This window comes from Littorina saxatilis, linkage group LG7 (assembly GCF_037325665.1).
Source record: "Littorina saxatilis isolate snail1 linkage group LG7, US_GU_Lsax_2.0, whole genome shotgun sequence".
NCBI lineage: Eukaryota > Metazoa > Mollusca > Gastropoda > Littorinimorpha > Littorinidae > Littorina > Littorina saxatilis.
The window spans coordinates 4323970-4345658 of record NC_090251.1 but is presented as its reverse complement, the minus strand read 5'-3'; the positions used below and the strand labels follow the sequence as shown (position 1 = coordinate 4345658).

Sequence of the window (21689 nt, the reverse complement as noted above, 5' to 3'; positions counted from 1 at the left end):
TAGGAAGACGAAGGTGCGATGAATGTGGTACCAGTATTTTTGTGGTAAGTAAGGATGCATTTCTTTGCTGTAAGCACATTTACAATGCACATTTAATCTGTTTAGCAACAGAAACGAAAGCATGGTACAGTGCCGCTTGTTTGTGGTCTATCTTTTCGCGGCAGATGCGTAACAAGTAGGGTCTCAGTTGGAAAAAGCTGCTAGGAACCAGAGCAGATTTGGCTTGGGTTCTTTGAGTGTGAATGATCGACGAGTGGCTTGACATTTGTAACGAATCATTACTGTAGCCTACTTGAAACCATCATCTGTTTCTGAATTTGTCATCAGTTATGATTGAGCAGTCTCATAGGAATCGTCCATAAAATGTTAAACCGAAAAAGGGCAGACGATTCTGAATCACACAGGCTGCTGTACAAAATCAGATCTAAAACGATATTTTGAACTGCGACGTCTGCGTAAATGCCCTGTGACGAAATACCTTGTCCTGGTCATGTGTATACACATCAGCTTCTATTGGGAAGATCAGTATTTTATATTAATCACAAATGCAAGATTAGAAATAGTTCTGAAGATCGCCTTTGATTTCAGTTTCAGCGGCAAACTAGCAGATCTGTCCAAACCGGCATCGTTTCATGGTTGAAACTTGAATAATCCCAAATAGATCTGAGTGGGGGTAAGTTTTATAGTATTTCAATTTTTACGGCAGTTTTATTTAAAGATAGTGTAGACTACATACAATGAAATGTCTCTGGTGAAGACTACAGTTATATATGAATTTTTTGTTGTAATATTAAAATGATTGTTCTTTATTTACACAATTGAATAATTTGTATTTATTTGTTTGCAGATGACGGCATACTGAGTGCTCCAAGAACATACGCCTGCTGGCATTTTGTGTCTTTTCCGAAGACGTCGAGGCATGCAGAAGTCACGGTCCTGGCCACACACACACAATGACATGAACAAGAAATGATATTTTTTTCATGGGCATATCCAGTATTAAAACTGTATTAGGCAAAAAAAAAGTTGTATGTTTCTGGTCACCCGACCTTACCTAGTTTTTTTCCCGCCGACCCTATACTTTTTTTTATTGCATTTGTAAAAAAAAAGCGTCTAAATGACGATTTTGGAAAGAAGTTGGCTAGTTAGTTTGCTCAGGTTGCGCCAGATCGATCAATTGTCCTTGTTTTGATTCAAAATTTTCTTCTTATATTTAATTTTTTGGAAGGTGTATTAGGGGATGTTTCTTGGCTCAGATTGATCCATTTTCCTTGTTTTTATCAACATTTGTCGGACCACCCCAAGGAGGTTCGAACGCTTTGCGTCTTCAACTAAACGCTTCGCGTCGTCGAATTGTCCCAAAAAGAAATTTGGAAAGTCCCCCTTAAAAATGATGTGATCCGCCCCTGCACACACACAAACACACACAAATAGAGAAGTAATACATGGATACAGTTTTTCTTTATTTAAATTACAATCAGATGTGGTCGTAGAACAGGCACTGTAAACAAAACCTAGCATGATATACCACTTGTGTGATGTTTCGGTCAATATCTTTATTTTCCTTTCAGAAATACATTGGCGTTTTGAATGTCAAGGGAAGTGATACAAATGCTGCAGCGGGCTATCAAGAAAGCGAAGGCAAACAAGGTAAATACCTACTTCTGACATTAGTTTACTTATCAAACAGGTACGTAGGTTTATGTGAAGCACTACACATGTTCTAACAAGTTTGCTTTATTCTAAATCAAACGACTAGGATAGATGACAGACACAACGACAAACACATTCAATTCTATGTAAAACATAGACAATGCCCACGTTAACAAGCTGGCCATAGCAATGTGCCCATCGTGCATGAAGCGTGGCTTTGGTCGGATCAGTAGCCGTGCTTTGTCTGCGATGCTAAACATGAAATTTTGTTAAGGCGACGATTTAGCAATGTTGTTGCTGCTGCTGCTGTCTGTTCTTGTCACGACATCTCGCAATATGAAATGGTTTTTTTCCTCCTGATTCTGAGAAGAAGCTGTTTAATTGTGATATCAGGCCTAGGAACCCCTGATTTTCACTTGGAGCATTCTCAAAGAAACTTGGCGTATGTTAAGAAAAATGAGTGTACTCCACACTTTTGTCTTTTGTTGTTCGTTGTCGTTGCATGTCTACCGTTCCACAGCCACCTACTATAAGTGCAAGTGTTAAATGACGTATTTCCACAAAAGACTTGCAGAGAATCATGTGATGCCAATGACAGGTAAGGACATGTGGTAATACATACTACGTTTTGGAACCAGGGAAAATGCAGCACAAATTATTTATCAACCAAATTGATTGACTTGTGCACCATGACAAAAGTTTTCTTTGATCCATAAAAGGTCCTTTGCCAGAAAAATTGCTCTGAACATCAAGTACCCTGCAAGTTGTCACACATTTACATTATTGAAGTAAAAAGAAAACACACCAGTAACCAGGTTAGGTACGTTAATATCTATAATCAATATCTCGGCACGTTACTGCCTTCTTCGGGATGGTAAGCTGAACATTATTGAACAAAATAATCGGTTTAGATTGTATACTTTGATTCCTGAACGAAGAAGCAGAGGTACTGCATACAACTAGGACTGTAAGATCAGCTTTTGCCTGAAACACACACACATACACAAAACAACAGGATTTTAACAAACTTATAAAATTAATGCAATGTCATTGTATGAAGCCAGAACAATCACTAACTTACATAGTTGATCACACAATTACCCATCACTGAACAATAAATCGAAGTCGGGTGCATTCAATGACTAAAGCAGTAAAGGCTTGGAAAAAACCCTCATCACAAAACATCCCCCCCCCCCAAAAAAAAAAAAAACACCACAACACCACAATTGAATAAAGAAAATAAAACAGGTTGTGTATATATATATAGCGCAGTAAACATCATGCAGGTACAAGCAAAAATTTGACAGGGATTATCCTTGTTACGAAGCATTAGTATGACAGCTCCCCTTTTTTATATTTAGTCAAGTTTTGACTAAATATTTTAACATCGAGGGGGAATCGAAACGAGGGTCGTGGTGTATGTGCGTATGTGTGTGCGTGCGTGCGTGTGTGTGTGTGTGTGTGTGTGTGTGTAGAGCGATTCAGACTAAACTACTGGACCGATCTTTATGAAATTTGACATGAGAGTTCCTGGGTATGAAATCCCCGAACGTTTTTTTCATTTTTTTGATAAATGTCTTTGATGACGTCATATCCGGCTTTTCGTGAAAGTTGAGGCGGCACTGTCACGCCCTCATTTTTCAACCAAATTAGTTCAAATTTTGGTCAAGTAATCTTCGACGAAGCCCGGGGTTTGGTATTGCATTTCAGCTTGGTGGCTTAAAAATTAATTAATGACTTTGGTCATTAAAAATCGGAAAATTGTAAAAAAAAATAAAAATTTATAAAACGATCCAAATTTACGTTTATCTTATTCTCCATCATTTGCTGATTCCAAAAACATATAAATATGTTATATTCGGATTAAAAACAAGCTCTGAAAATTAAATATATAAAAATTATTATCAAAATTAAATTGTCCAAATCAATTTAAAAACACTTTCATCTTATTCCTTGTCGGTTCCTGATTCCAAAAACATATAGATATGATATGTTTGGATTAAAAACACGCTCAGAAAGTTAAAACAAAGAGAGGTACAGAAAAGCGTGCTATCCTTCTTAGCGCAACTACTACCCCGCTCTCCTTGTCAATTTCACTGCCTTTGCCATGAGCGGTGGACTGACGATGCTACGAGTATACGGTCTTGCTGAAAAATGGCAGCTACTTGACTAAATATTGTATTTTCGCCTTACGCGACTTGTTATTTAATCTATATAGCACACATTTTCTAGTTTTAATCTCTCTCTCTCTCTCTCTCTCTCTCTCTCTCTCTCTCTCTCTCTCTCTCTCTGTCTCTCTCTCTCTCTCTCTCTCTCTTAAAAAAAAATGTATATCAACAAAATCTGTCATTATTATCAGGCACACGGTTTTAACAAAGCTATGTCACGGAATGCAACATCAGTGGCTTAAAAAGTCGTGTTTTTGTGTGTGCAGGATATTCGCTAGGACAGGACCTCAAGCTGAACCAGCACAACAGCGATGTATTCTTCCATGGCTTCCACAAAAGTCTTCCACCTATAGCGGGCATTGCATACAGATGGTCCAAAAAGAACCCTCCTTTTTACATTTAGTCAAGTTTTGACTAAATGTTTAAACATAGAGGGGGGAATCGAGACGAGGGTCGTGGTGTGTGTGTGTGTGTGTGTGTGTGTGTCTGTGCGTGTGTGTGTGTAGAGCGATTCAGACCAAACTACTGGACCGATCTTTATGAAATTTGACATGAGAGTTCCTGGGAATGATATCCCCGGACGTTTTTTTTCTTTTTTTCGATAAATACTTTTGATGACGTCATATCCGGCTTTTTGTAAAAGTTGAGGCGGCACTGTCACACCCTCATTTTTCAATCAAATTGATTGAAATTTTGTAAAGCAATCTTCGACGAAGGCCGGACTTCGGTATTGCATTTCAGCTTGGTGGCTTAAAAATTAATTAATGACTTTGGTCATTAAAAATCTGAAAGATGTAATAATTTGTTTTTGTATAAACCGATCCAAATTTCCGTTCATCTTATTCTACAACATTTCCTGATTCAAAAAACATATAAATATGTTATATTTGGATTAAAAACAAGCTCTCAAAATTAAAAATATAAAAATTATGATCAAAATAAAATTTCCGAAATCGATTTAAAAACAATTTCATCTTATTCCTTGTCGGTTCCTGATTCCTTTCTTTCTTTCTTTCTTTTCATTCCAAAAACATATAGATATGATATGTTTGGATTAAAAACACGCTCAGAAAGTTAAAACGAAGAGAGGTACAGAAAAGCGTGCTATGCAGCACAGCGAAACCACTACCGCGCTGAACAGGCTCGTCAGTTTCATTCCGTTATGCACAAGCGGCGGACTACGGTCATTGTGAAAAAATGCAGTGCGTTCAGTTTCATTCTGTGAGTTCCACAGCTTGACTAAATGTAGTAATTTCGCCTTTCGCGACTTGTTAAAAATTCTTTAGACCAATTATCCCTCTGTTCCCAAGTGAAACATGGAATAATTCTGGACAAATGCGAGGACGTTATTTTTTTATTTTTTTATTTTTATCATCTTACTTATCATTAAATTTGTTACCATTATGCAAGAAAAATGTAGAATAAAACCAGGAGAGCTTTCGGTAGAAGATATTTCCTGTGTCAAAAGTTAATGCTTATTCTGATTGATGGGTGCTCCAAACTAAGTTATTTTGACTGCCTTATTCGAATTTATTTCCAAGACAGGGCTGAGAAGTGGAGAAGCTTAGGAGAGTATCGTAAAAATTGTCTGGGTGTTTAAGCAAAACTTTCGAATATGTCAGATTTTACTTTAGAGATTTTAAATACTGTTAACTGACAGAAATGCTATAACTTCTACACCAATTGACTGGATAACTTCATATTCAGCATACATAAACTTGATTTTATGCATGTGCAGTTCACAAAGTGGCAAATTTGTAGGTTAAATGATCTAACTTTTGCGTCACCAATGACACCAACGCTTTCGTGTCTGAGGATTGCCCTGAACCTAGCTGTAACTGCATGCTTTCTTCAGGTCATCGATAGCCTGGGGGTTGAAGGGGATGTTTTTACATACTCAGACATTCAAAATAATCAAAAAGGTAAAAGCCTGAAGGGTTTAAATTAGGTAAAAATGGCTACCGCTCAATGTCAAAACTCGTTCTGTTTAGTCGACCCCCGAATTTGGAGAAAAAAATTAAAATTGCACAAAAGTCAGACCATTCAATTTACAAAATTGCCACTTACTGGAAAGGCAGAACATAAACTGAAGTTAATGAATACCATATATAAAATAATTTGTTCAACAGATGCAGAAGTAATTTGCATGGTTGTGGGTGTCATATTTAGGGGGGTCAACCCTGTAGAAGAGACGATTTTCTTTAATTATCAATCCGTAATATATTTTGTTATGCATACAAGATTAACATTGACAAATACTTCAAGACTTCTCATTGATCTTAGTAAATGGTTTTTGACTCACATGCGAAGCAAAAGTGAGTCTATACTCACCCGGGTCGTCCGTCCGTCCGGCCGGCCGGAAAACTTTAACGTTGGATATTTCTTGGAAACTATTCAGTCTATCAGTACCAAATTTGGCAAGATGGTGTATGATGACAAGGCCCCAAAAAACATACATAGCATCTTGACCTTGCTTCAAGGTCAAGGTCGCAGGGGCCATAAATGTTGCCTAAAAAACAGCTATTTTTCACATTTTTCCCATTTTCTCTGAAGTTTTTGAGATTCAATACCTCACCTATATCTATATATATATACGACTAGTGTCTGTGTGTCTGTGTGTCTGTGTGTCTGTGTATCTGTCTGTGCGCGATGCACGGCCAAAGTTCTCGATGGATCTGCTTCAAATTTGGTGGGCATATTCAGGTTGACCCGGTACAGGACACAACCTGGTCGATATTTCAACACGTGCTCTCAGCGCGCAGCGCTGAACCGATTTTGGTTCCACCGCAGCTACCCGGGCCCCCATACCGACACACCATAGCCGCTACACCACATCACAACGCCAAAGTTCTCGGTGGATCTTTTTCAAATTTGGACACCGTATTCAGCTACACCCCGGACACAATATCATCGATGAGATATTTCAACACGTGCTCTCAGCGCGCAGCGCTGAACTGATTTTGCTTTTTGTGTTCATTTCACCATTATAAGTAACTCTTCCTTATCTTCTCCAGTGTTTGGCGTTTATCTCCCTTCCTTCGTGTGGCTTTCCCGTTCAGTTGTAAGTTACTACTATTTTTAGAATGTCACTGCGCTGTCCACTGCGCTGAGCGTCTTCGGATATTCCCGGCGTTCTGTTACTGTTACTATTTTTAGAAGGTCAACGCAGTGTACAGAACGTAAATTGGACCCGTAAATTATCCTCACTGTAAAAGTGCAAAGGTCGAATCAATTTATAGCCACGCGAAAAATACACTGTCATCTATCTCTCTATAGATACGGCTTCTCTGTGTTTTTGTGTGTGTGTGTGTGTCTCTATATGAGCAACACCTGTGCATTCTTCAGTTCTGTTTGTGATGTGGTCTGGCGGCTTTTGTGTAATTTTATGTACTGGCCTTCTTTTGAGAAGCCATAACTTGCTCAGTCCTGTTTGAGTGGAGTTCGCCTCCAAAGGTGATTAACACGGTTACATTCGTCGACAAGGATGGGACTCGATATGGTCAGGAATGGCATTATGGCCACTGAATCATTTTCGTGCTGTTCCCATTCCACGAATCTGGGAGGGACCTAAACTTGGCGGGTCCATTGTTCGGACCCGGCGAAGCCGGCGTACGGCTCTAAGTACTTCTTCCCGGCGAAGCCGGCTACCCGGCGAAGCGGGTATTCATTCTAGTCTATATATATATATACGACTAGTGTCTGTGTGTCTGTGTATCTGTCTGTGCGCGATGCACGGCCAAAGTTCTCGATGGATCTGCTTCAAATTTGGTGGGCATATTCAGGTAGACCCGGTATAGGACACAACCTGGTCGATATTTCAACACGTGCTCTCAGCGCGCAGCGCTGAACCGATTTTGGTTCCACCTCAGCTATTTTGGTTCCACCTCAGCTACCCGGGCCCCCATACCGACACACCAAAGCCAAAGTTCTCGGTGAATCTTTTTCAAATTTGGACACCGTATTCAGCTACACCCCGGACACAATATCATCGATGAGATATTTCAACACGTGCTCTCAGCGCGCAGCGCTGAAATGATTTTAGTTTTTGTGTTCATTTCACCATTATAAGTAAGTCTTCCTTATCTTCTCATCTTCTCCAGGTTTTCAGCGTTTACCTCCCTTCCTTCGTTTGGTGCACTTTTGTGTGACAAGGAGCGTCTTCGGATATTCCCGGCGTTCTGTTACTGTTACTATTTTTAGAAGGTCAACGCAGTGTCCAGAACGTAAATTGGACCCGTAAATTATCCTCACTGTCAAAGTGCAAAGGTCGAATCAATTTATAGCCACGCGAAAAATACACTGTCATCTATCTCTCTATAGATACGGCTTCTCTGTGTTTTTGTGTGTGTGTGTGTGTGTGTGTGTGTGTGTCTATGTGAGCAACACCTGTGCATTGTTCAGTTCTGTTTGTGATGTGGTCTGGCGGCTTTTGTGTAATTTTATGTGCTGGCCTTCCTTTGAGAAGCTCTAACTTGCTCAGTCCTGTTTGAGTCGAGTTCGCCTCCAAAGGTGATGAACACGGTTACATTCGTCGACAAGGATGGGACTCGAATGGCATTATGGCCACTGAATCATTTTCGTGCTGTTCCCATTCCACGAATCTGGGAGGGAACTAAGCTTGGCGAGCTTGGCGGGTCCATTGTTCGAACCCGGCGAAGCCGGCGTACGGCTCTAAGTACTTCTTCCCGGCGAAGCCGGCTACCCGGCGAAACGGGTATTCATTCTAGTATGATATATAGGGCAAAGTAAGCCCCATCTTTTGATACCAGTTTGGTTTACCTTGCTTCAAGGTCAAGGTCACAGGAGCTCTTCAAAGTTGGATTGTATACATATTTTGAAGTGACCTTGACCCTGAACTATGGAAGATAACTCAAACTTAAAAATTATGTGGGGCACATGTTATGCTTTTATCATGAGACACATTTGGTCACATATGATCAAGGTCAAGGTCACTTTGACCCTTATGAAATGTGACCAAAATAAAGTAGTGAACCACTAAAAGTGACCATATCTCATGGTAGAAAGAGCCAATAAGCACCATTGTACTTCCTATGTCTTGAATTAACAGCTTTGTGTTGCATGACCTTGGGTCAAGGTCACATGTATTTTGGTAGGAAAAATGTGTAAAGCAGTTCTTAGTGTATGATGTCATTGCTAGGTTTAGTTATTTGACCTTGACCCTGAAGGTCAAGGTCATGTAAAGGTCAAGGTCAAGCATGTGAGTCATATGGGCTTTGCCCTTCTTGTTTTTATTTTGTTACTGACTGATTCACTTGATGTTTGGGGGGGTATTAGAGAGAAAATGAACAAAAAATTGTGATGAGTTGTGATTTGGTTTTATATCAACTTTCAATTAATCAATGAGGCTTATATCGCGCATATTCCGTGGGTACAGTTCTAGGCGCTCTGCAGTGATGCCGTGTGAGATGAAATTTTATACGGCCAGTAGATTGCAGCCATGTCGGCGCATATTTACCTTTCACGGCCTTATTCCAAGTCACACGGGTATGGTAGACAATTATTAACTGTGCCTAAGCAATTTTGCCAGGAAAGACCCTTTTGTCAATCGTGGGATCTTTAACGTGCACACCCAATGTAGTATACATGAAAAAATAATTTGACATGAAAAATATTTTTTTTCGTTGTTTTCGGAATTTTTCAACCCGTTGTCAAGGGCAACGGCGGCCATCTTGGATTTTTCGGCAAATACTTCGGAACAGATGCTACACGTTGTAGAATTATCGGTTTTTAGTCAAACAAGTTTTATTGTGATTCTAAAGACCCATTTTACAACGTGTCAAAAGGAATTTGTGTATATTTCACTGTGTTTTTTATTATATTAAATTAAATGTATCCCTTGTCGGCATTTGACAAAAATGCATATTTTACAACTTTGAAATTCAAAAAAATAAAAAAATAAAAAAATTGCTTTTGACAAGTTGTAAAGAAGGTTATGACAAGTGTGTGTGACAATTTTGAGCATTCTGTTGTAAATATTACAAAGTATATCATTGTCCCAAGTTTCAAAAATAAAGATTTTGAGAAAACTGCGTTTTTTCATTGGTATACTGTTCATATGTACATGAACATACTTTCTGATGCTTGTTGATCATTCAAACAACCGATACTCACACTTAAAGTCACACCCATCACCCTAGAAGGCTCCAGCAGCATAAGCAGGACCACCCTCTGCTTGTTCTTGCCTAATGCGTTCCTTCTGCTTGGCGCGAGTCACCTTCTCCCGTCGTCATTTTTGCCGGGCTTCACGGACATTGTCTCTTGCTTTCCCAAGTCTCTGTGTGTCTTTGCCAATCTCCAAACCTTGGGTCAAGGTCACATGTATTTTGGTAGGAAAAATGTGTAAAGCATGTGAGTCGTATGGGCTTTGCCCTTCTTGTTAACCATTCAAGGTTATATCGCGACAGGCACATTAGTTAGATCCAATTCATTTACATTGCTACCTTGCCCAATTTATGGCTATTTCTGTTGGTAACATCACACATGTGGCAAGCAGTGCTTGTTGCCGACTCTGCTGGGACAGGCAGCAGACGATTTTATTTAGGAACCAAATTCTGATTGGTTAAAACATAAAACCGGAACTCAAAGTACCACTTGTTCTTTGGAAGTACCAAATCAAGAAAAGAAAATCAGGTGTGTGTGTGTGTGTGTGTGTGTGTGTGTGTGGGGGCGTGTGTGTGTGTGTGTGTGTGTGTGTGTGTGTGTGTGTGTGTGCATTATTATTGTTGTGTATACTGAGAGTTCGTTCCTGTAAGAGCCTCTGGATTTTTGTAACATTTATGTTTTTGTTTTTGGTTTTGTTGTAAAGTGTTTATGATTGTGTTCTATTCCGTCAATGGCGTCATTCTGGTAATGATGTTGTTATTGCTTTTGTAAAGCGCTTTGTGTGTTCGAAAGCGCTATAGAAATCACCATTATTATTATTATTATTTTATTAAATCTGAAATGGGTTCAACACTTTTAAAAAAATCGTAGTAAATCAGAAAACAATGTAATCGTTGAAAACATTGTCCAGTATCGCTTCTAGAGGTCTATACTTGTACAACACGTAAAGCAATTTAGTAAAGCTGACACTTCAAAATGTTTGTTTAGTTACACTTTAACGAAAGTGAAACTAAACGCAAGGGCCAAGACGCCGTTGTCGGTTTTGTTATGGTAAGCGGAATGCGTAATGATACATAGATTTTCCACTACTACTACCACTAAAACTGTACACTTAATCTCTCTAATGCTGGGTGGTGGTGGTGGTGGTGGTGGTGATGGTGGTGGTGGTGGTGGGTTTGTTTCTCTTCATAGCAGCAGTATTAGCACAGCACCCTTCACACACATGTCAGCAGGTGTACGGTGTAACCTCATTCACGTCATGTCCTGCTAGTTATGTTTACATGTGCGACTTTCAGACAATTTTGAAACGATTGTTGTCAATGAGAAGGCAGACAATAGTTGGTGCAGGATCTGACACCGATCAATGCACAGCGTAGTGACGATTGCGAACAAGTTCCGTAACTCTTATCTTCCGGGCCTTACCTCCCCCTGTTTACATGATCCCCAAAAACAAATGAGTTTGCTTGCCCTCGTCAAACACTGTACATAAGGAAGACGTGGAACTTGCGAAGAAAATGCGAAAAAGTGTTTGTGGGTTATCGTCCCTAGTCACATGCTGACGGCGAAAACAAAATGGCGGATCGCGTAGGTACCGATCGCGTGCGAGGTGGTGGTAAATTGTGCTCGGCTTTTTGTTGCAAGAACGCCCGTTACAAACAGAGCTGCTTCGGGAAAATTTTCCACAAGTTCCCTAAAGAAGAAACAAGTCGCGTAAGGCGAAAATACAATATTTAGTCAAGTAGCTGCCATTTTTCAGCAAGACCGTATACTCGTAGCATCGTCAGTCCACCGCTCATGGGAAAGGCAGTGAAATTGACAAGAAGAGCGGGGTAGTAGTTGCGCTAAGAAGGATAGCACGCTTTTCTGTACCTCTCTTTGTTTTAACTTTCTGAGCGTGTTTTTAATCCAAACATATCATATCTATATGTTTTTGGAATCAGGAACCGACAAGGAATAAGATGAAAGTGTTTTTAAATTGATTTGGAACATTTAATTTTGATAATAATTTGTATATATTTAATTTTCAGAGCTTGTTTTTAATCCGAATATAACATATTTATATGTTTTTGGAATCAGCAAATGATGGAGAATAAGATAAACGTAAATTTGGATCGTTTTATAAATTTTTATTTTTTTTTACAATTTTCCGATTTTTAATGACCAAAGTCATTAATTAATTTTTAAGCCACCAAGCTGAAATGCAATACCGAACCCCGGGCTTCGTCGAAGAATACTTGACCAAAATTTGAACCAATTTGGTTGAAAAATGAGGGCGTGACAGTGCCGCCTCAACTTTCACGAAAAGCCGGATATGACGTCATCAAAGACATTTATCAAAAAAATGAAAAAAACGTATGGGGATTTCATACCCAGGAACTCTCATGTCAAATTTCATAAAGATCGGTCCAGTAGTTTAGTCTGAATCGCTCTACACACACACACACACAGACACACAGACACACACACATACACCACGACCCTCGTTTCGATTCCCCCTCTATGTTAAAACATTTAGTCAAAACTTGACTAAATGTAAAAAGGTGGGTTGTGCAGTGATTATTTCATCAGGTTTACCTTCTTCAGAATGAGAATGCAATGACTCGAGTCAACTCACTCAGATAAGCCAACTGTCTCTGGGCATTTTTGTCTGCTATGATACTACAGTATTTATAGAACTAATATGCAAATGAAATATTACAAACATAGCATGGATCGGTTCATCCTGAGATTTCTGTACTAGCTGTACTATGTACGCGTGTGTCTGCGTGTGTACCTGTGTGTGCATGTGTACACTGTACTTACAAGAAAAACAGAGGCACAGATGACGCCACACTCACACTTCTGCAACAAGCATATAGTCACTTAGAAAAACCTGGTTCCTTCGTCCGTATTCTATTTATAGACTTTTCATCTGCTTTCAACACAATACAACCTCACCTGCTTGTTCAAAAACTGCTTTCTTACAACGTCACTCCCAGACTCGTCCTTTGGATCACACAGTTTCTAGTGAACAGAACCCAGTCCGTCCGTTTCCATAGCGCACTTTCATCCATAGTTAGTACTTCTACTGGAGCCCCTCAGGGCACAGTATTGTCTCCAGTTCTGTTCACATTATACACTAACGATTGTCAAGGCACTGTTACGACCCCTCTTGTGAAATATTCTGACGATTCTGCCCTTGAAGACCTGTCTGACTCCGATTCTGTTTATTTTTCTGAAGTTCAAAATTTCAGCTCCTGGTGTAAAGATAACTATTTAGCCCTAAATGTGACAAAAACAAAAGAGCTAGTTATTGACTTTCGCAAAAACCCAGCTACAGTTTCAGATTTATACATAGATGGTGTGAAAGTTGAGCGAGTGACTGAATACAAATATCTCGGTACAGTCATTGACAACAAACTAAATTTCTCCTCAAACACTAAAGCTATCCACAAGAAGTGTCAGTCAAGAATCTACTGCTTACAAAAGCTCAGAAGTCTGAACATCAACAGCCGCATCCTCCAAACATTCTATACTTCATTCATTGAATCCATTCTCACTTTCTCTTTCATCTGCTGGTATGGAGGTCTGTGTGTGAAGAGTAAGAATGTGCTTGGGCGGGTGGTGAACACATGTGGTAAGATTGTGGGGGTGAGACAGGAAGGACTGACTGTGCTGTATGAACGACGTGTGGTGCGAAAGGCCCGCTGCATCATCCAGGATAGTAGTCATGTGCTCGCTCACCACTTTGAGGTCCTGCCCTCAGGACGTCGCCTCCGCACTCCCAGATTCCGCACGCTCAGAACTAAGAACAGTTTTATTCCAAAGTCAATTGGCTTTTTAAATACCTAAGTTAATTAAAACTAGTATGTGTGCCGGTGAACATATGCACTGATTTCTGTGATGAATATTTTTTATATTCTTTGATGTGCACCCTTATGCTGAGTGTGATAACCCTCGAATGACTAGTCCTGTGATAAATATTGTTCAATGACATATCTAGTCCTGTGATAATGATAGTTTTTAGCGGTAAACTTTTAGCTAAAGCTGACGGCAATTTACCTATTTGGAATCATGTTACTATTCCTGTTAGTGTACATATGCGTGCGCGAGTGTAGTATGCTTCGTATGGTATTTTTATCTGTTGTCTTATTATTTGTTTTGTCTTTTAATGTGCACCACACTGAAATTTCTCTGTATGAGATAATAAAGTATTCGTATTCGTATTCGTATTCGTATTCGACTGTGAGTGTGAGTCAGCAGTCAGTACAAAACAACAGTTTACACTTGATGACAAACTACCCGTGGGCATATTTGCCGAAACCTTTATCAAACCTTGCTTACGGGAAAACTACAGTACAAAGGTACATCACTCATCCGTTTTGCGTTCAGGCAGAGCGTTAGATTTACTCATTTAGACTGAAGATCTGATTTAGCTTTTTTTGTCTTTCCTTTTTGCTTAGTTTAACAATAACATTGTTGTTTTTATTGTCAAACTAGGTGCAGAATATGGATGCAATTCACAAGGCGAGAGGACTTTGAAAAGCTGCAGCCAGCTGATGTTCAAGGTCTCAAGCTTTGTACTGATCACTTTGAGGCCAACCAGTAAAACAATCCTGCAGAGAGGATCACTTGTGTGGAATGCTGTCCCGACATTGTTTGCAGTGCCCAATCCACCACCGAAGGTTATTTATTTATTGGTTTTAGGTTTTTGCAAACCAATGAAGCACACTATTAAATGCAGGTTGAGTAATGACAAGTTTGAGGCTGATGTAAGAATTGAAAAAAAACAGCATTGTTCCCATCAAATAATGCCTGTTTGCATTTAGCGCAAAAAAATGATAAGGCCAACAAAAAAAAAGTTACTTATTTTGGATCGACGTCTTGATTATGATGATATGATGAACTTATTTTGCCAAAAAAACAGCCCCAAATGGCAAAAAAGGTATAGGGTCGGCGTCAACAACAAAAAAGTTGTATGTTTCTGGTCACCTGACCCTACCTATGTTTTCCCGACGACCCTAGACTTTTATTTTGCATTTTCAAAAATAAAAGGGGTATTCGAAAATCAATTGTTTTCCTGTTTTTCAACAAAATAAGTTAAAAAGATGGTTTAAAAAAAAAAGTTTAGAAAAAAAATCTCCACCTTTAGTCATGTAAGGTCACAAAAAAAAGTCTGTTTAAGGTAACATAGGCCCCCCAAAAATAGCGTCGGTAGGTCGGCTTTTCATTTTTGTATTTTAGCCATCTGAATATTTTATTTTTATTTTTTAATGCCCCAAAAAAGTCTAGGGCCGGTGGGAAAAAATAGGGTCGGTCCGGATACTGTAAACAGATTATTTTTTGTTTTGCCTTACGAGAAACATACACTTTTTTGTGTGGCCTAAGACCAATGCCATGAAATTGGGAGAATTGTTTCATTGTGACTGGGTGTTGGTTGTGAGTTTGTCAGTTAAAGAGCTGTGCATTTGCAGGTTGCTAGTGGGAGGAAGCCACCATCGCAAAGGGTAGCTACAAATGAAGCCAGCACCGACCTGTCGCCTGATGCACAAATTGTTCAACCAGGTAAGATATTTTTAACCATGAAGAACACCCTGACATCAAAAATGTTTAAACCCATCCATTACATAGTTGATAATTGCTGTATAGGGTGACGGGCGGGGTGGTAAGACGTCGGTCTATTAACTCGGAAGGTCGAGGGTTCGAATCCCGGTCGCGGCCGCCTGGTGGGTTAAGTGTGGAGATGTTTCCGATCTCCCAGGTCAACTTATGTGCAGACCTGCTAGTGACTTATCCCCCTTCATGTGTACACGCAAGCACAAGACCAAGTACGCACGAAAAAGATCCTGTAATCCATGTCAGAGTTCGGTGGGTTTTAGAAACACAAAAATACCCCGCACGCTTCCTCCGAAAGCGGCGTATGGCTGCCTAAATACGATCATACACGTAAAATTCCACTTGTGCAAAAAAAATGAGTGCACGTGGGAGTTTCAGCCCACGAGCGCAGAAGAAGAAGAAGAAGCTGTATAGGGCGGATGCATGGATGGATGAAATTGTACCTGTAGTTCCAACACGTAAAGATGGGAAACATATCCTGTTAGAGGCATGGTGTAACAAGAAACAATTAAGTGGCTCTATTCCCATCTCCCCCCCCCCCTTTCCCCGTAGCGATATAAGCTTCGTGGTTGAAAACGACGTTAAACACCAAATAAAGAAAGAAAGAAAGAGGCATGGTGTGTGAGGAGTTTACCTGGTACTGTTGTCCTAATCAATCAATCAATCAATCAATCAATATGAAGCGTATATAGCGCGTATTCCGTGGGTACAGTTCTAATGGCCTCACCCATTCAGTACCAAACAAGGTCAATTCCATCATTGTTCCACATCGTATCCATAGTTGCTAATACACTTCATTTCTGGCCTGCCTTCCTACGCTATTGTTTATTTTCATTTTGTGATTTAATTACACATGTTTTAATTTCTTCCAGGTTGTAACTTGTTATGGTTATGTTATTTTATGTGTGTTTTCTTTTTTAGATGACATTCAGGCGATCCTGGAGGACATAGGATGTAAAGCATCAAAGTCGTCATCTTCCCCATCCCCTCGTGAAGCGGAACTTTGGCAGAAGGTCAACAAACTGAGGAGCAAGGTTTTCCGATTAGAAAAGAAAACGATGGAACCCCGTGTAAAACGAGCGAGTAAATTAGCCAAGCCTCCCAAGAAAGACTTTGTAGTAGAACAGTTGTCTCATATATTATCAGGCGAGGCGAGCTATTTTGCCATTTATGCCTGTTACATATTTACCGGTTATCTGCTGCTGTGTCCAATCCTGGCAGAGACGGGAACGCATGTTACCAAGGAGCTGAAGGAGAGTCAATGAGATGAGAGAATGTGATTAACAATTGCCAACTCTCTCCGTACAAAGAGGGTCCAAAATTGTATAAAAAAAAATTGATGGTAGGCAATTCAAAATTAAAAAAAGGACTCTCGGAGCATGGACTTAATGAGTCAAAAATTAAAGAAGGCTCTATGAGCCGAAGTACATGTTTTGTCTATTGTCTTTTTTATTTTGAATTCCCTACCATCTATATTTTGATACAATTTTGGACCCTCCCTGGTGTGTTGTTTCTGATGTACCTTTTAGTCTGTTTACAGTAACATAGGCACACAAAAAGAGGGTCGGTAAATCTGCTTTTCTTAATTTTTTTTTATAACCATCTTTTTAAATTATTTTGCAAAAAAAAACAGGAACAAAATTGATTTCTTTTTCTTTTTCTTTTTCTCCAAATGCCCAAAAAAAAAGTCTAGGGTTGGTCTAGAAAAATAGGGTTGGTCGGGATACCGTAAACAGGCTATTTTGCTTTGTTTTGCCTAAGCAATGACTAACAAACTTTCTTTAGGGTCTGACATTGTATATACTATACAATTTTTGGGGTATTAACTAAATACATGTATACAGTTTTCGATTCCTTTTATACTTTTTCACAAATTAGCTCCCCCCCCTTTTTTGTGTGTAGTCTGCCCTGGGGGCGGGAGGTCTCCTAATTTCGATATCTAGGGTCACCTTATGCTTCCCCACGAGCTGAGAACTTAATTTAAAATGGGCCTCGATTTTTTTATTTGTATTTTGTAATTGTGCCTTTGTCCAGTCACAGGATTTCACTTTGTACTTAAAAACTTGGCGCTGTCATCATTTATTGCTATTTATTGTTCAGTTGTTCAGTATTTATTGCTATTGGGCATCAGTTGTTCAGTTGCCCTCTTTCGAATGAGCCATGCATGCATTATGGATGTGTTTAGCGAATTGGGATACCTCAAGCAATGTAAAAGAAGAAACAATGTGAAGCAAACATATAGCACCAAATAAAATAACCGAATCAGAATGGAAACTTCTTCAGTGTATGTGTGTGTGTGTGTGTGTGTGTGTGTGTGTGTGTGTTTGCTGTTTTAAATACCGAAAATGTGAAAATAAAGCAAGTCACAACATGAGAAAGATCGACTGTACTAGTCATAACAAAGCAGGAGAAAGCCTGGTCAGCATGCAGCAAAGGGGAATAACTCGTATTTAGCCATTCTCATTTCTAAGCATGCCCAATGAGGAAGTTATCCTTCTTCCCATTGTAGTTTCTTTGCTCTCGTGTCCTTCGTCTTTTTCTTCTGTGTCATTTTGACGTCAAACCTACAATAACGTAACGGAACACGTAAAAGAAAGTCCATGTTTCGGGTCCAAGACGTTCCACCTATTACAAGTCTCGGTTACTATGCTTGCCAAGAAGCTTTCGTGATTCTTTGTGCGTGGTTGTGAGTGCGTGTTCGTTTCTGTGTTCGTTTCTGTGTTTGCAGATGTGTGTGTGTGTGTGTGTGTGTGTGTGTGTGTGTATGTGTGTGGGTGTGTGTGTGTGTGTGTGTGTGTCTGTAGCGTGTCTGTATGTGTGTGAGTATGCGTGTGTAAATATGTGTGTGATTGTGTGTGTGGGTGTCTGTATATATGTTTGTGTGTGAGTATGTGTATATGTGTGTGCGTGTGCGTGTGCGTGTGCGTGTGTGTGTGTGTGTGTGTGTGTAATAATTACATGTGATGAGCGTATCTTTTATGACACAAAAAGAAATAATTAAGAACTGACTGTTTAAGCAAATTGCTGTAAAGGTTTTCGAAAAAAAACCCGGGTACAGCTAATCTGATGTATAAAGCTGGTTGCTGTCTATGTGTGTACGTTTGTGTGGTGGGTTTGATTACGATAGTCTCCGAAACGACCGCATCGATTTTGACGGGAATTGCAGAGTATGTTCAAGTTCGTTGCCGTTCGAGGCGTGTCCTAGGGTACTTTTCTCTCTCTCTCTCTCTCTCTCTCTCTCTCTCTCTCTCTCTCTCTCTCTCTCTCTCTCTCTCTCTCTCTCTCTCTCTCTCTCTCTCTCTCTCTCTCTCTCTCTCTCTCTCTCTCTCTCTCTCTCTCTCTCTAGTGAGCAGCTGGTCTATTTTTAGCACGTAAAACGTCATGTACATTAACGAATATTAGCCATTTCACACAAAATGGTAACACTTATTCATAAAAAAAAACATGATTTGTATGTGCACAAAGTCGGTATTTACGCCACACACAAAAAAAAGTAGTTGTGATTTAATTAATCGGTTAGATACCATACCCAATAGCCTACCCTGATTTACACCAAAAAAACGTGAAAAGTCAACATATTCAGGAGGCTGTATATATCTTAACAACGTTACGATCGATTTCTCTGGTTTTAACAACATAAAAACAACACGCAATCATTTCTCATGCATAAAAAAACAAAATAATACAAGCACATTACAAGTACACAGAAGACAACAACAACAACAACAACAACAAGTACAACAACAAAAACAACAACAATGATAATAATGGTAATAATGATAATAATAATAATATGCCCCGACTGGCAGCCAAACGCCTTATGCTAGCGTGAGATGTAAGCGCTCTAATTTCTATGCCTATCCGTACGCTTGGGTCGAACACCTGTAGCTGCGCTCAGCGATTGAGCGGTCGCCCATGCTTTGTTTCAGTTACAACTCCAACGATTATTAAGCAATGTTTTTGAAGTGTTGCGCCAGGTTTAAGCATCAGCATATCCACATCCACACGAAATTTGTGGTGAATCGGTCAAGAAACGCTGGAGGTATAGGCAAAGGAAATGACGTGTGAGCGCTAAACCGTGTGCAACCTGGGTACTCGCGTAGCCATTGGGTAGAAATGTTAACCACATTCAGGGTGACCCCCAAAAAAGAGTACCCAAACAAACTTGAACTAGCGGCATATGAGCATAACTTTCCTGAAAGACAAGCTAGAACGCTAAAATTTGGAGCATTTTCTGTGCATGATTTGCACAGAAAATGCTCCAAATTTTAGCGTTCTAGCTTGCCTTTCAGGAAAGTTATGCTCATATGCCGGCGAGTTCAAGTTTGTTTGGGTACTCTTTTTTTGGGGGGTCACCCTGTATATACCTATATGTCATTCCAAATTTCACGATAGTTAGTTAGTTAATTGGTGTTTAACGTCGTTTTTAACCGCGAAGGTCATATCGCGACGGAAAATTTCACGATAACGGGCCCACAAACCCAGGAGCTATTAGCGATCAAAAGTGTGACGGACGGACGGACGGACATACGGACATACGGACGGACGGACGAACGGACGGACGGATGGAAACACGGACAGATGCCTAACAATATCGATTTGATGTAACACACAACGAATATGTAACAACAACAAAATCATTAGATTCAAGCGTATTTTCCATACGCAGCGAGTGTCATAATGTCAACCTTCTTTTGTACTAAAATTATAAATGGGGTTAGGGTTACATTTTATAAACTTATGCAAAAATTTATCGATCGGGTTTTTTTTTTGGTGTATCTAATTGTGTAGACCCAGGTGTGCATTATGTCAAACTTTTATGACAATGTAACGGTTCTATTAGCAGATATATTCAGTTGAAGTGAGCAGGTGGTCTAATTTTAGCACGTAAAACGTCATGTAAATTAACGAATATTAGCCATTTCAGAAAGAATGGAAACACTTATTCGTAACAAAACCCATCATTTGTATGTGCACAAAGTCGGTATTTACGCCACATACAAAAACAAGTATTTGTGATTTTAATCAATCAGTTAGATCCCATATCCAATAGCCTACCCTGATTTACAAAAAAAAGTGAAATGTCAACATATTCATGAGGCTGTATCTTAAAAACGCAACAATCGATTTATCTGATTTTAACACATTTGTTTTGTCAGACTTTAAACATAGATCAGGTAAAATATTGGCGATTTTTAACGGTTGTTTAATCGGTGTCGGATGTCTTTAACCATGTAAAAAGACAACGCGAATGTTGATCAATTGCCGGCAGGCTTCTGGTCACAAAAAATCTCCCTTTGAAAACTGTGCGACTTTGAACAAAGACACCCAAATACAGGGGTTTTGATGTGAACAAAGACCCCAAATACAGGGCGTTTGATGTGAACAAAGACCCCAAACACAGGGCGTTTGATGTGAACAAAGACCCCAAATACAGGGCTTTTGATGTGAACAAAGACCCCAAATACAGGGCGTTTGATGTGAACAAAGACCCCAAATACAGGGCTTTTGATTTGAACAAAGACCCCAAATACAGGGCGTTTGATGTGAAAACAAAGACCCCAAATACAGGGCGTTCGATTTGAACAAAGACCCCAAACACAGGGCTTTTGATGTGAACAAAGACACCAAATACAGGGCGTTTGATGTGAACAAAAAACCCAAATACAGGGCGTTTGATGTGAACAAAGACCCCCAATACAGGGCGTTTGATGTGAACAGCTTTTTCTGGAGGCATTAATTAGTTAGCAGACTGCGCCTTGGAGACTGAACCTTGTTATAGTAGAAGGCCACAGAGCTAAATTTGGCGTTGCCAGCACGAGAAACTAGAGCTGCATCTGCCGCGCGCCGATGTTGGCCTTTCGCGAAACAGACGGTTGAGCTATAGTGTTCCATCTTGCTTCGAAAAAAAATCGTTTAGAGAACAAACACACATTGGCAGCAAGACCAACAACAACAAACAAACAAAATAAGAAACAAACAATATAGTCAGAGAAGCTGTGAGCTTGTCACCTGTTCCTGGCGCTCCCGTAATGTAGACCAGTGGCGGGTCTCTGTTCATTAGGCCGAGCTGTTGCAGGGTCAGAACCAGAAGTGCCAGCCTCCGCCCCAGTTCCGCCACCGCCTGTCCTGCAGTCCGCACCTCCACAC

The 21689-nt window shown here is 39.9% G+C and overlaps 1 protein-coding gene and 1 long non-coding RNA gene across 4 annotated transcripts in view; one reads left to right on the top strand and one right to left on the bottom strand.

Moving 5' to 3' along the window:
* The window catches only part of LOC138970506 (uncharacterized), a 339583-nt gene that overhangs the window by 205330 nt on the left and 112564 nt on the right, over positions 1 to 21689 (bottom strand). The window lies entirely within an intron of this gene.
* On the top strand, positions 207 to 1643 carry LOC138970282 (uncharacterized). Its single transcript, XR_011456866.1, has 3 exons — positions 207 to 673; positions 848 to 933; positions 1572 to 1643. It is a non-coding gene; the product is annotated as an uncharacterized lncRNA (long non-coding RNA).